Source organism: Zea mays, chromosome 5, assembly GCF_902167145.1.
Source record: "Zea mays cultivar B73 chromosome 5, Zm-B73-REFERENCE-NAM-5.0, whole genome shotgun sequence".
NCBI lineage: Eukaryota > Viridiplantae > Streptophyta > Magnoliopsida > Poales > Poaceae > Zea > Zea mays.
This window is the reverse complement of record NC_050100.1, coordinates 42407232-42421800: the sequence shown is the minus strand read 5'-3', so window position 1 is coordinate 42421800 and position 14569 is coordinate 42407232. Positions and strand designations below refer to the sequence as shown.

General features: G+C 44.4%; 1 pseudogene across 1 annotated transcript; it reads right to left on the bottom strand.

Moving 5' to 3' along the window:
* Positions 1-10505: 10505 nt before the first annotated feature.
* LOC103626275 (uncharacterized) lies at positions 10506-14062 on the bottom strand (annotated as a pseudogene). Its single transcript, XR_552826.3, has 4 exons — positions 13637-14062; positions 11558-11620; positions 11226-11465; positions 10506-11126 (listed from the first exon to the last, which is right to left on the bottom strand). The product of XR_552826.3 is annotated as an uncharacterized protein (transcript).
* Between the last annotated feature and the right edge of the window lie 507 nt (positions 14063-14569).

Here is a 14569-nt window from a genome sequence, read left to right as displayed (position 1 = left end):
ACAAAGTCGGGAAGCTGTGGATGAGTTTGTACAGAGTGAAAAAGAAAAAAGTTGTGGATGAGTGGCGGTGGAAAACGGAGAGGGGATGAGGCGTCAGCGCCACGTGGCCCTGCCGCTATGTTGTGTGTGGCGGTACTGAACCTGAATCGAGGGGGTTGACGTAACCGACAGAAGTTTTTCTGTCCTGTTTTTTATTATTAGGGTTAGTATGGAAACTTTATTATTAGATTAGATTAAAAATAAACTAATTTTATTTGAGAAAATAAATTTTTGGAAAAAAAATAAGTTTTTCAAACTAGCTCCTACATGAGAAAAAAGGTTTTCCGATCATATTTACACATGCATATCGAACTCTGTATTGGAGAGACTGAAACAGGTTATTTTAATTTAAAATAATTAAAGCATCTTCGAGAGCTCTTTAAAAACTACTTAGTAAACCAATAATAATTATATTAAATAAATAAAATACTGGTAAATGTACTCGTGCATTGAAATAGAAGAAAAACTATTAAATATATTCACACAAAATGAGGATGTGAAATGCTATGTGCGTATTTATATTTTCCCTTTTCCGCAAAGTTTAATGTGGCTCGTTTATTTTATGACTAGTCAATGTTTTTGCGTTTACGACGACAGCTTTTAGGACGAGACGATGTATCATTGCTATCTTCTGTATACATACTCACTTTCATATACAAATCCGTAGCTTACGTCATGGTCGCGATAATAGTATCGCTCGCTACGCCTGCGCTTCAGCTCTCTCACCATCTCATCTTTCTCGACAAGTCACTGTTCGTGGCAGCTCCGGCTCCGCTCAATTTCCACTTTGTCCTCTCTAAGACTGTCTTCAGCGGTTACCCCTAAATTTGGCCCCCTATATCTCACTCACGTGTCACGTCAGCGTTCTCTTTCCCCCTATATCTTAACCCTGTACAGCGGTTCCCCCTAAATTTTTCCCCTACACCCCACTACAACCATAAAATATCATTTTTTATACCTTCTTTTTATCTCCTATCAATTTTTCATTTACTAATAATTGGAAGTAGGCCCACGTAAACAGTGTTAGAGGGGGTGAGAGATGCACGACAGAATGAGGGGGAGAAAGAAACTTGCTAGGGGGAACGGCAGCGTAGGGTGCTTGATAGAGTTAACCATTGAACGTTTTAGGGTGCTCCTGTAGCCGCTATCGTAGGGGAGGGGGCCTTCCGGCGGTAAGCGGTGAACACAGTCTAAGCCAGTGTCTGTCCCTCCCCTTCCTTCTCTCCCTTCCATATTCTAATCCTTCATATGGTTGACGCGGATCATTTCCTCCTTTCCCGTCTATAAATTAAATTTTATTTATAAATTATATAGTTTTTATCCTTAGGTTTATGTTATGTAATTTATGGCATGTGGCTATGGCGTTTGCGATGGCATGGGGGTTTGCTTGTGCTGTGTGCTCTGCTCGACAACTCCATAGAAAAGTGAATTTGCAGCGGTTGTCTTTTTAGGTGAATAGAAGGGAAACGAGTTTATTACAAAGAAATATAAGATTTTTTTGTAAAAAATGATGACGATAAAAACTATAGAACCGTGACTATAACATCTATAATTTAAGTCAGTGATAACAACATACTATTAAGTCTATATCAGTTAAAAAAATGTAATATTGACATTTTTTCGTTACAAAGCACAAAAAATACTTTTAAATATATTCCAACATCTATTTAAATCTAAAAAGAGTAATTGTTGACATGTTAGGAACTGGTCTGTTCATTGACGCTTACGGAAAAAAAACTTTTTTAAAATTTGCACGGTAACTCCTATCAATAATCAGCAAGTTGTCTGTACTTTACTACGGCTGTTATATATCATATATATGGTGTTGAAATATTTATTCTTATATAATTATTGTTTATTTTTAAACACTAAGTCATGTGTGGTCTAGTGGTTAGTCCATATTTTTAGAGATGGGGCGTGGGTTCGAGTGTGCGCTCTGTGCCAAGGCGGGGCGAGTAGGCAAGAGAACTAGTTGGGGCACGTGAGGCGGGCCTAGAGTATCAGTACGGAAGGTAAAGCCATGGTAGCACCAGATGTTCAATTAAGTTCTTAATAGAGTAGTATAGATACGTACAATTTGGATATTCATATATTTATATTAGATTTAATAGACTTGTTTTAATTCTGGATTTGATTAGTTAATCATCAGGTGTTGGTCACTCATTTTTTATTTCTGGATGATATAAAAAACAAGGCAACATAAGTTTGTAAATTAAGAGCTTCTCTTTTCATCTAACTCTTCTTCAAAGGTTAGCCGAAGGAAGAAGATAAACAAACATGCTCATCTCATATAATGACGAAGCTGGTATGTAAATTAAGAAGAGTAAACATATCACTCATCTGGATGGGCACACTTCGCATTTCTTCTTTACTTCGTAGAATACAGCCTTCAGCGACGAAGCTATCCGCTACGGCTCATTTCTTCGCATTATCAATGCCTAGACGAAGCTTTGCATCTTCTCTTCTCGAGTTTGTTTATGGCTATGGGAAAGGGTTTGCTTCATTGACTCACTGTGTTGTACCTGAAACACATTATTTCGACACGACGGTGAAGGAGTTTGATGATCTTCGGCAATATAGGCCTCCAACAGTAGCCTCTTACGGAATGAGTTCGTTTTTTATAACGAGCTTAGATCGCAAAAAAATATAATTAGGAGGTCTTGTGACGAAGGTCCGAAAAACACCTTCCCGAGCTTAGTAATGAAAATGACGAAAATATGTGCTTCAGCTTAGATAGAAATATGTATGTGGTCCACTGGACAACGAGAAGTTGGGAACGTGACTTTTTGCGCGCGCAAAATTTTCCATCTCGCGTGTCCTTGCGTTTGTCTTGCTGTTTAAAAACATAAGAGTGTGCGAGGCGGGATCACATTTACTGTCCTCACCTACTTGTTGTAGCCTTTTCCTGTGACTCCGAAGCTTTCTGTCACAACCCGTTTTTTAAAGCTAGCTTCAGAAAAAAATCTCTTTGGGTCAATCCCCTGTTGAGATGCAAGAATTCACACAACTGCTAGGGTAGCCACCCCCACTACTTCAGAGGCCTGCCAAAGTGATGAGAATGCTTTGGATACTGTGCCAATTTCTATGGCGCCGATTTCTGAAGTCATGAAGGCTTCGTCGGTTCTAAAATCTAAGCGCAGCTCGAAGGTTGCCGTAGAAGGGCACGAAGATAGGCCATCCAAACCAAGCTATATTGAGATGGGTCGATCTATTCCGAAGGAGAAGGACTTGAAGGAGATGAAATAGCTTGGCTACTTTGGGATAAGGACAAGGTACGGCTTGCTGGTGATAAGACAACTCCGAAGCCAAAGAGCAAGGAGGTCATACTTTTTAGAAGCTTCTTCCGAGCTGGCCTTCGTCTGCCAATGTATGGGATGATAGCGAAGGTCTTTGTGGTGGAACCGCCAAGATTATTCCAGTTTAAGTGCCTAAGTCCCGTCTTAGAGGCAGGCGGGCCCAGGATTTAAAGAATGGGTATTCGAAATTGTACTAGAGAAAAAATTGAACTATTTCCCTCATCATGACCACGAAAAGCCAACCCTTGATGCAACAGAAATCTTATGCACTTAAGTGACCATGTCAAACGAGCTAGGTATTGAGCCTTATACAATGAAGTATTTGAGGCAACTGACTCACGGATTGATGCTTTAGGTGTCAAAAATAAATTATATTTCTCCTCAGCTTCACAATGAGCACTATCAACAACACCAACATGCTTAAGCAAACTAGCTTTAACATTCCAATTTCTAAATCCTTCATTAACGAAAGCATCTCCACCGGGTAATTTGTTGTTAACTTTGAACAAATAGCAAACAAAACAATATGCAGCATCTTTATCCACACTATACTCAAGCCAACTAAACTCGGAAAACCACTTTGGTAGGAAGCGACGCATACCTCCACATTCATGTTGGGGAAAATCATCCTTCTTCATCTTTGGTCGACATGGCCCTAATGCAATATAGGCCCTTCTAACTGCATCTTGGATATTAATAGAATAGCTTGAGATTGGAGTCCTCAATCCAGGATCATGCTCAATGCCATAAATATCATTATCATCACTATCATTATCCTCACTCGATGTTGTCCCATTCAAGTGCACTAATTCAAAATCATCATTGTCTTCAACATCTACTATTATTGGAGGTTCAGGCTCAACCCTCTCTTGTTCTGCGGGTGTTGCATTACTAGTTTCAGTCTGTTCTTGAAATATCACCAATTACATCTCTCTTTCATTGGAAGATGGAGCAACAATATCCTTCTTTTTTGCAGCAGCTCTTGATAAAAAAGCTCTTAGATCAGTGGTAGCACTGCTCTTCCTCTTTATTTTCAAATCTGCAAATAAATCACAATACACTCAATTCAATGCCTAGTCTAAAACAAATTAAGATACGCTCAAATCAAATTAGTGAAACCAAGCGGCTGGGCGAGCATACCAACAGGCAAGCGGCAAAGCCTTGTTTCATTGTGGCATGTGGGTGGGCAGCAAGCGGTAGCCGGTAGCCAGCCTAGCAGCAAGCAAGCAAGAGGCCAAGAGCAAGCGGGACTGCAGGTCTGCGGGAGCCTGGGTGTGGCTGGATGCACGGGCTACCGCCTGCGGCCTACCGGCTAGCCTGGCGGCTAGCGCTAGCGCCTGGCCGATGGTGGCTAGAGTGCTGCCGTGCTGGGGCAGCGGAGTGACGCAGACACACAGTGGCACTGTTGCAGACCTAATGGGCAAGCCGGCCAGATGGGTCGAGCATGTTAATATGTTATGGAAGGCCATGTATGCCGAGCAGAGTATATTCATGTATTTTCAATATTTCAGAGTATATATATAGCATATACATGTATATATAATTTTTTTTTACCAAAAATACTGGGTATTCAACTGAATACCCTTGTTTCATTATGGGCCCGCCCCTGCAGTGACACACTAAAATCAAAATAAACTATCAGTCTGTCGGATCTAGTCCGATAAAAACCACTTATACCAGATCGAATGTCACTTGCTCACTCGAAGGTGAGACACAAAGAAATATAATAAAGCATAATACCACAAATTTAAGAGCACCAATAGTTATTACATCTTCAGAGTTCAGGGTAGTAAACCATAGTTTTTAGTGCAGCGGAAATTAACTAACGAAGATAACTGGGAAGTATGGCGAATCCTGGCCAACTACTCCTGGTCCTCTCCTGCAGAGGCAGCATCTCACTCAACTGTCCAACCCGATGGCAGGGTGGAAGGCCAAGTCACACCATCAACCATTTCATGCAAGATACCTAAATATTTTGGTGCCACAAGCAAGGCTAAGTATACTAATACTCAGCTAGACTTATCTGGTGTGAGGAGTCTACACCTCTACCTCTAGACCATGAAGTTATGTGGCTGAGAGGATTGTTTTACCGAAAGCACTATCTGAGTCTAAGTCAAGTTTTAGCTTTTCAAGTTCTAGAATATTCCTTAAATTATCTTAGCATCCTTCTAATCACCACATGGTAACAAGCATTTATAGCAAACAACACTTTATATCATGAAACCTTATTACACTTCTTACTCGATGCAACAACATGTATCAAGCAGTCTCATTAGCTGCAAGAAGCAAACGATTCAAATCGAGTTTTAACATTGCAAGGTAAACCTAAACACATGACATGTAGGGGAACTCCGTCCCCACAAACGTCTACCGTCCCCATCAATTCCCCGTCAATGGATCAGAGCCTCACTGCCTTGGGTACAATGCTCCACTGCCCCGGACCCAGCCATGCAGTGACCGTCGTTGTACCCACCATAACTGCAATGGGAGACCATTTCTCATGATAGGTGAGGATAAAGTCTGTTGGCAGGTTCACTCAGGTACTCGACTTACCGATTTACCATATTTCTTGGCATGTGCTTAGTACTTTCAAATGCTTGCTTGACCTAGTATACTAATTCTATCTTGATTGATTTACCATCTTGACGGTGGCTAGGCGAGAGGTGGGCGGCTGCTCGTTTACTGGTGGCGAATTAGGGTTCACTTAATCGTGCCCCTGTCCCTCATTATATAGGCGTTTTGGTGGGCTTCTGACTCCGAAGCCCATTATTAACCCTAAAGCCCTGTCTAATTTCGGATCTAATCGAGTTAGGATTCCTTCCCCTTAAGTGTGTGACCCAATAGGTTCACGTACATATAGACATGGCCTGAGTACTCTTACTTGGCCCAATAATTGATAGCGGCTTCTAGCAAGACATGTCAACTCCTATGCACACGTAAAGATCATATCAAACGAACCGTTGCAACATTACATACATGGTGTTCACTTTGTCTCGTGATATTTGGTTTGGCTCTAAGCTGACCTCTCTTTCTCTATACTGTGAATTGGAATCCTTTCATTTGTTAACACTTAACTCTAGTATGGCCATGCATTTCTTGATTCAATCACTTGAGGGGCCCAGAGATATCTCTCTCAAGAAGAGAGGGACAAATTCTATCTTGACTGACCATGTCTCACAACATGCTTCCTGACAAACCCAAAACTACCTTTATAACTACCTAGTTATAGAGTAGTGTTTGATAGTCCCTAAGTAAGTCAATTCACATCTTGAGAACATGCGACAATCTTAGGTCTAAGGACACATTATACATGTTGCAAAAAAAGAACTATATTACAATATCTCACGTTGGGTCGGTCCAGCCTCATGTCATACATGCGCCCACATTATTAGTTTAGCATCTCCATGTCCATGACTTGTGAAATGTAGTCATCAACTAATACATGTGCTAGTCATCGACTCTAACTAGGGACATCATTTAGAATAACCATACAAGTAAAGAATCTCAAACAATTGACATAATTGCTAATCAATACAAGGTGCCTTTCATGGATATGCAATTAAGCAATATATATATATATATCATGGATACAAAGAAATATGCTCATCTCTACGATTATCTCAATGGCATATTTCTAACACCACTAGCACTAGGATTGTCCCTTCTTCCAGTACTGTCGAAGTTAGGGAATGTAGAGACTACCCACCATTAGCAACTGCCCCGAGTTCATGTAGTCACAACAACAATGGTGCCACACCTCTAGTTTTCCAGTGGCTTGGACCCAAGATGACACGACAACATGAGCCAATCCAGGAGGTCCCACCACTTTGAGGGCCTGCTCAGTGGGCTGCACGTCATCAAGAGCCGGCCAATGATGAAGACCTATAGGGAAACATTTGTCAACCTTAATAGTACCCGGACAACCTATTATGGTCACAAAATGTTGTGTACAACACTATGAAGCCTAGAGCATGCAGAATAAGAGTACCTTTGCCTTCACAGAAAGGTCAGCAGTATCCACCGCTATAGGGACCCTCCACATCTCCCAATCATGAACCATTACCCCATCCTAGAGACTAGTATGGCACCAGAAGACTGAAGACAAAGATGACAATGGGTCATCCCCCTCGGTAGCAGTCAACATTATCTCCGTGACAAAAAAACATGGACAAGCCAATCCAAGCAACCAACCTAAAAAATAATCAACTTGAAGAGGCTTTAGTGGATAACCATGATGACTGTGTAGCAGATGTTCTTACATAATTGTTGGATGAGGCTAGTTCATGTAACCGACCAGTAGGAAAACGTCGATGTAACATGAGTCTATGTGAGGCTGATTCTAGCATTCGAACAAAAAATGTAATGTACTTCACATTATAATAAAGAAATAAAGGCTAGTGCTAGCCACCGGATTAATTCGATTTATCAGTCGACTAAATCTTATGTGGTGTGTGACATCGAGCTTGTAGAAGAAGGAAAGTTATGGCTAGGTTTCACCCTATCTAATGAGATGGAAACAATCAACATTGGGCTAGGAGATCGTCCATGCCCCCACTAATATCAGTAAGAAGATTGATCTAGAAATGAGAACATAGATGATAACACTACTGAAGGAATATGTCAACTAGTTTGCATTGCAGTTTTGATCAGACAGTGGTGTGGCAGGTTATGAGTCTAGGTTTAGCGACCATTGGTTAGATCAAATGACCTCACTAGGTGGTCCCTAGTCCCCCTTCCACGTCCACTTGCATCTCAAGATTGAATTTGATGAATTTTGAGTTGATTTTTTGCATTCAGTTTACTTCCAAGTACAAGTGGAACTAAGTTAATTGAAAACATACTTAAGTCTTTTAATGTTGATGTACCTTCACTTTGGTGCAATATTGATGGTAAGCAATGGTGTTTAGTGACCGTCAACACAAAGAGTGGTGGAAGATTCAACTTTTTGTGGTCATCGAGACGCACAAGTAAAGATGTGTCGCAATGAAGGCAAAAGAAAATTGTTAGGATAAATGAACACACTTCTTCATATAGTAGATATAAAAGATTTAGAAAGTAGCATTAGAAAAATGGTTGGGAATATTATTAATAGATTTGTGGATCTCTATATGAATAGTATGGTGGATCTAACGATCCAATAAAGATAATATTGCATCAAATGGAAGATTATTTGATGCCTTGTTGTTCACTAAGTTATTATTCTCGTAACTTATATTTTTTTGAATGAAAAGGAATTCTATTATATCTAAAGAGAAGTTGCATCAATGTTTATGTCTAAGTCTCTAAACAATAAGAAAGGTATATTATAGTAGACTCGAGCTCCCTAATAACATTATTCAACTCCAATACATGTCCTTGACAGTTGCCTAGGTTTGGCATGTTGAAACTTAGCGACTCAAATCATCCACAATGATAGGCCCTAAGCCTTGGAAACATTGCATGATTCAACACCATGGGATCTTTCCATTTGACGCATCTGACACATTGAAAGAGCATTGAATGTCTCATCATCAAAGCTATCCAATGGACCCAATCTAGCACCACTAGTAATAGCCATGTTGAAACTAGATGGTTGGATGACTTTGTGGACATAGCAAGATCGAAATCTAATGAGACGATGACACAAAGATGTAAAGAAGAAACAAGATGACCCTCCAGCCATAACAACCCCCCAAAAGAAGTGAACATCGGCTTAGATGCCTATATAGCCCATAGAGGACCTAAACCGTAATAACTATGACTAGACTCGATGAAGAAGGGTTCGTGATCTTAAGGCTATTCATAGTTGTAGGTTTCATATTTATGTTTCCAAGATGCCACTTAATCAAGAAAGAAATGTAATCATGGTTGAACAGACAATATGTCCACATAACAGTGTAGACCAAGATGCCACATAATCAAGAAAGAAAGAAAATCTTGGTTGAAACAGTCTCTCATAGTGAAGAGTTTCATTCGACACGGTTTCATAGGTAACATGCAAGAGATATGTCTAGATAACTGTGTATACATGGTTTCATCTCCATGAAGCCCATTTAATCTCTTTCTTCATTAAATACTTGACACATCATCCAAATTGTTGGCATGGCACATCGTTTAATGAGAATGAAACTACCATTGAAAATGGCCTAAGAATGTCATCGCGTGGTGAGGAGGGGTAATGATGGTGCTGCAAAGGAACCTAGGCCCTAGGGCTTCAATAGTAGAAATATGAGGAGACATATATCTGTCTCATGATTAGTAACTTAGATTATTATTCTTTTGAATTTGAAACATTATCTTTCAATCTAAAATATTATTCCATTTTACTTCAATATTTTTCTCTCAACTGGATTACTTTGTTTTAACCTAAAATATTATTCCTTTTAACTAAAATATTTTTTTCTTGGATATTATTATTGTCCTGAACCTAGAATGTTATCGTCCTAAACTAGAAATATTATTCTTCTAAAACTAGAATAGCATTCTTCTAAGGTGGAATATATAAATAAATATATTTAATTTTTGTTTTAATTTCATTTTTAGTTATTTTCCAAAATCATTAGAAGAATTTTTATATAAAATTTCATCGAAATATACACCACGGGTAACCTTGTTTTAAATGAAGTGTATAATGCTCCATAGCATTTACATCCAATACAATGAGCCCGTACATACACAAAACTTTAAAATGGCTTTGGCTCTAACTTCTTTGTCAACTAGGTGAGTGCCCGTGCGATGCAACGGGGACATATAATATCACAGTGAACTTGCACGACACCAAAAGCCATGCACATTGAATTGGAGCAAACAGCACCGCAACCACCAGTTAAGCATCCCACATTGGTTCCAGAGTGAACTTGCACGACACCAAAAGCCATCAAGGAACCTATTTTGGGCAACAACAAACAAACTATGCCACTGGCAAATACTTACAGATCCTGCTATCAGTCGAATCGACTCAGAAAAGATGGAGTCACATTTCACCTGGAGATAAAACTTGAGAGCACTTCCCGGATGTGTTCTATTTCTATATGCTGACAGACTGCTACAGAAGGCCAGAAATGAGAGAGACCAAAGACCATGGTCGGGCTCACACGAAAAAAACAGATCAGGTCTATAAACACAAGCCCGGTAACCTGTCCACTCACAAGGAGGCTCGACACTGAACTGAGCCAATTGCAACCAGATAACAATAGATGACGTAGATAGGCCTAATAAATCTTGCTTCATAATTACAAACCGGACCGATGAAAAATCCGACTGGCAAATTAGCAAATAATTCAGGTGAACCACACCGTACAGATCTGATCAAAATGCATAGTACATCAATATGTGGCTTATCACACCATCACCATATCCCTAACTGTGGGAATTCGACCCACAATTGTTCCTTCTGAAAACAACACCTAGTAAAGTATATTTATTCTTCATTTAATCTCACTGCTTAGCTAGTTATATACTCCACTCCATACATATGTGTCACTTGACATGATGGACATGCATGGTCTTGAAGTTAAAGATACGAGAGGAGGCATGAAGGACCCCAGTCATCCTTGACATTGAACCCCCAGACTCTCTTCTTGTCTTCTTCTTCCTACTTAGGACTGATGTTGAGAAAAGCAGACATGTCTGGGCGGGCAGTGAATGGCATCTTCCCAATCCCCATACCAGTGCAGCAGCAAGGGTCCAGTCGCTGTTCAAACCGGTCCTTGTCGTTTCCACAGGCGAACTTATGGCAGCCCTTAGGGTGTAAAATGTCCCGGTAGTTGGGACAAAAGACACAGCTACGCCTATATTGGGATAGAGGTTCCTCTGCATGTAGCATATCAAAATACACAATGCAACCAACACACATTACAGTATGTCTGATCTGATCTCTACAAGTTGAGGAGGAGGATCTTGCTAGCTTACCGATAATGATGCATATTTCAACTATAGGAACTGCAGTTATTGCAAGTGATGATGAAGACGATGAGGGGCTGCTGATTGAGGTTGGCTTGTAGTGCGCCTCAGCAAAGAAGCACTTGATTGTCTTGTTATTACTGCTGCTGCTGCTGCGGGGCGAGCCCAGAAGTTGATATGGAACCATGTCTGGCCCCGGAATCCCACGCCGCTCTGCTTCAGGGGCTTCACAGCATCGAACTCGCCACCCTGCAATGCATACTCCAATTAAGCTAGGTCATGTCCACGGCATTGCAGTATAATGCAGATATTTGCGATCTAGTACTAAAGGGCAGACGTACAGGGTGTCTGGCATTGTAGTGGGCGAGAGCGTGGAGAACCTGGGGAATTTTGAAGAAGTTGCACTGATCCCTGCGTACATGCATTTAGAAACCATCCAAATTCAAGCAGGCAATTAGGAGCAATTGATGGGTATACTACACTGTGCGTTCATGCCAATAATTCACCATATGATACATCACAATATATATAAAAACAAAGTTCTTATGTAATGCAATAATAAGACGGTATATGATAATTATTTCGGTAAATAAAATTGTCGGGGACCATAATTAGGGGTACCCTCAAGACGCCTAATTCTCAGCTGGTAACCCCCATCAGCATAAAGCTGCAAAGGCCTGATGGGTACGATTAAGTCAGGGATCAGTCCACACGAGTGACTCGATCAAGCTTCACCCGAGCCTAGCCTCGGCCAAGGGCAGCCGACCTCGAGAGACTTCCGTCTCGCCCGAGGCCCCCTTTTTATGGCGGACACATCACCGGCTCGCCCGAGGCTTTGGCTTCGCTCAGAAGCAACCTTGACTAAATCGCCGCACCGACTGACCAAATTGCAGGGGCATTTAACGCAAAGGTGGCCTGACACCTTTATCCTGACACACGCCCCCGGCAGAGCCGAAGTGACCGCCGTCACTCCACCGCTCCACTGGCCAGTCTGACAGAAGGACAGCGCCGCCTGCGCCACTCCGACTGCAGTGCCACTCGACAGAGTGAGTCTGACAGGCAGTCAGGCCTTGCCAAAGGCGCCACAGCGAACTCCGCTCCGCCCGACCCCAGGGCTCGGACTCGGGCTAAGACCCGGAAGACGGCGAACTCCGCTCCGCCCGACCCCAGGGCTCGGACTCGGGCTAAGACCCGGAAGACGGCGAACTCCGCTCCACCCGACCCCAGGGCTCGGACTCGGGCTAAGACCCGGAAGACGGTGAACTCCGCTCCGCCCGACCCCAGGGCTCGGACTCGGGCTAAGACCCGGAAGACGGCGAACTCCGCTCCGCCCGACCCCAGGGCTCGGACTCGGGCTAAGACCCGGAAGACGGCGAACTCCGCTCCGCCCGACCCCAGGGCTCGGACTCGGGCTAAGACCCGGAAGACGACGAAACTCCGCCTCGCCCGACCCCAGGGCTCGGACTCCGCCCTGGCCTCGGCCGAACGACTTCCGCCTCGCCCGACCCCATGGCTCGGGCTCGGCCACGGCAACGGAAGACAGACTCAACCTCGGCTTCGAAGGAACCCCCACGTCGCCCCGCCTAGGGCACAGACCGCCACGTCAACAGGAAGCGCCATCATCATCCTACCCCGAATCGACTCGGGTCACGGAGAACAAGACCGGCGTCCCATCCGGCCAGCTCCGCCGGAGGGGCAATGATGGCGCTCCACAAGCTCTATGACGACGGCGGCCACCAGCTCTCTTACGGAAGCAGGACGACGTCAGCAGGGACTCGACCGCTCCAACAGCTGTCCCTCCGCCAGGCTCCGTCGCACCTCCGACAGCCACGACATCACGCCAGCAGGGTGCCCAGATCTCTCCGGCTGCCACATTGGCATGTACCTAGGGCACTAGCTCACCCTCCGCTAGACACGTAGCACTCTGCTACACCCCCCATTGTACACCTGGATCCTCTCCTTACGACTATAAAAGGGAGGACCAGGGCCTTCTTAGGAAAGGTTGGCCGCGCGGGACCGAGGACGGGACAGGCGCTCTCTTGGGGCCGCTCGCTTCCCTCACCCGCGTGGACGCTTGTAACCCCCCTACTGCAAGCGCACCTGACCTGGGCGCGGGACGAACACGAAGGCCGCGGGACTTCCACCTCTCTCACGCTCGACTCCGGCCACCTCGCCTCTCCCCCCTTCGCGCTCGCCCACGCGCTCGACCCATCTGGGCTGGGGCACGCAGCACACTCACTCGTCGGCTTAGGGACCCCCCTGTCTCGAAACGCCGACAAAAATAAAATACTAAATGTATCGGTCCGGCCGAAATAACGCTAGATCTCTTTTTTGTTCCTCACCCAGATTGAAATTTTGGCAGAGAGAAATTGCACAGATGAATTCAAATTGAGAGATGAGGAGCTAGACGCCGACCGTACGTACCATTCCGAGAACGGGGACGGACGGGGACGAGGAGCGTGCTTGTTATGTGGCTTCAAGATGCGGTCATGTCTGCGGGCTTTGTTTTGCAACCGTAGCTGCTCCTCGCGGGAAAGATCCGGCAGCAGCTCCTCCAACGCCGGCGCCACGAAATCCATTCCCATCGATCCCATCTCCATCACGTACCGTACCGAGATCAACGACGGACGGGGAGGAGGAGAGTGCTTGTTATGTCGCTTCCGGATGCAGTCATGCTCGCGGGATTGGTTCTGCAACTGTGGCTGCTCCTCGAGGGAAAGTTCCGGCAAAAGCTCCTCCAACGCCGACGCTACGAATTCCATCGATCCCATCTGCATTACCCTGATTCTCTTCGATCTCTCTCTTCCCCAACCGCAGCCGTAAGGGATGGGGTTTAGGGAGCTGAGCAGGGCGACATCGTTAGGGAGAGAGCAGCAGCGTTGGGGAGAGGGCGGCGGCATGGGCGTCTGGAGGACGACGAAGAGCGGCGGGCAGTGGTGGCTCGGATTTGGGGGCCGAGGTGAGCGACGAAACAGGTGGTTTGAGGCGGGGCGCCGATGGAGGGGCACGGATGGGGCACGACGCGTGGATGGGATCGCCGATGGCTATCGGCGGGTGGGGGCGCGAATCACGGACGCAACAGCTAGGATTGCGTCCTTGACGCTGACAAAGGAGCGGGATTGCGGAGAGCGCGCTGTTGATTGATGGAAGCCGCAGCGCCATGGATGGAAGCCGCGGCTGCGGCGCTGCCGAGATGCGGGCAGTTGCCTGCGGGGCGGCTGCGGGTGGCAGAACGGTCTGTGTGGACGCCTACACTGCTAACATATAGAGTAGTAGAGATGTATCTTTTCTAGAGGATCCAAAGCCATTAAAATTATTTTGCAGAATAACTTGTAGACTGATTTTTGAAACTT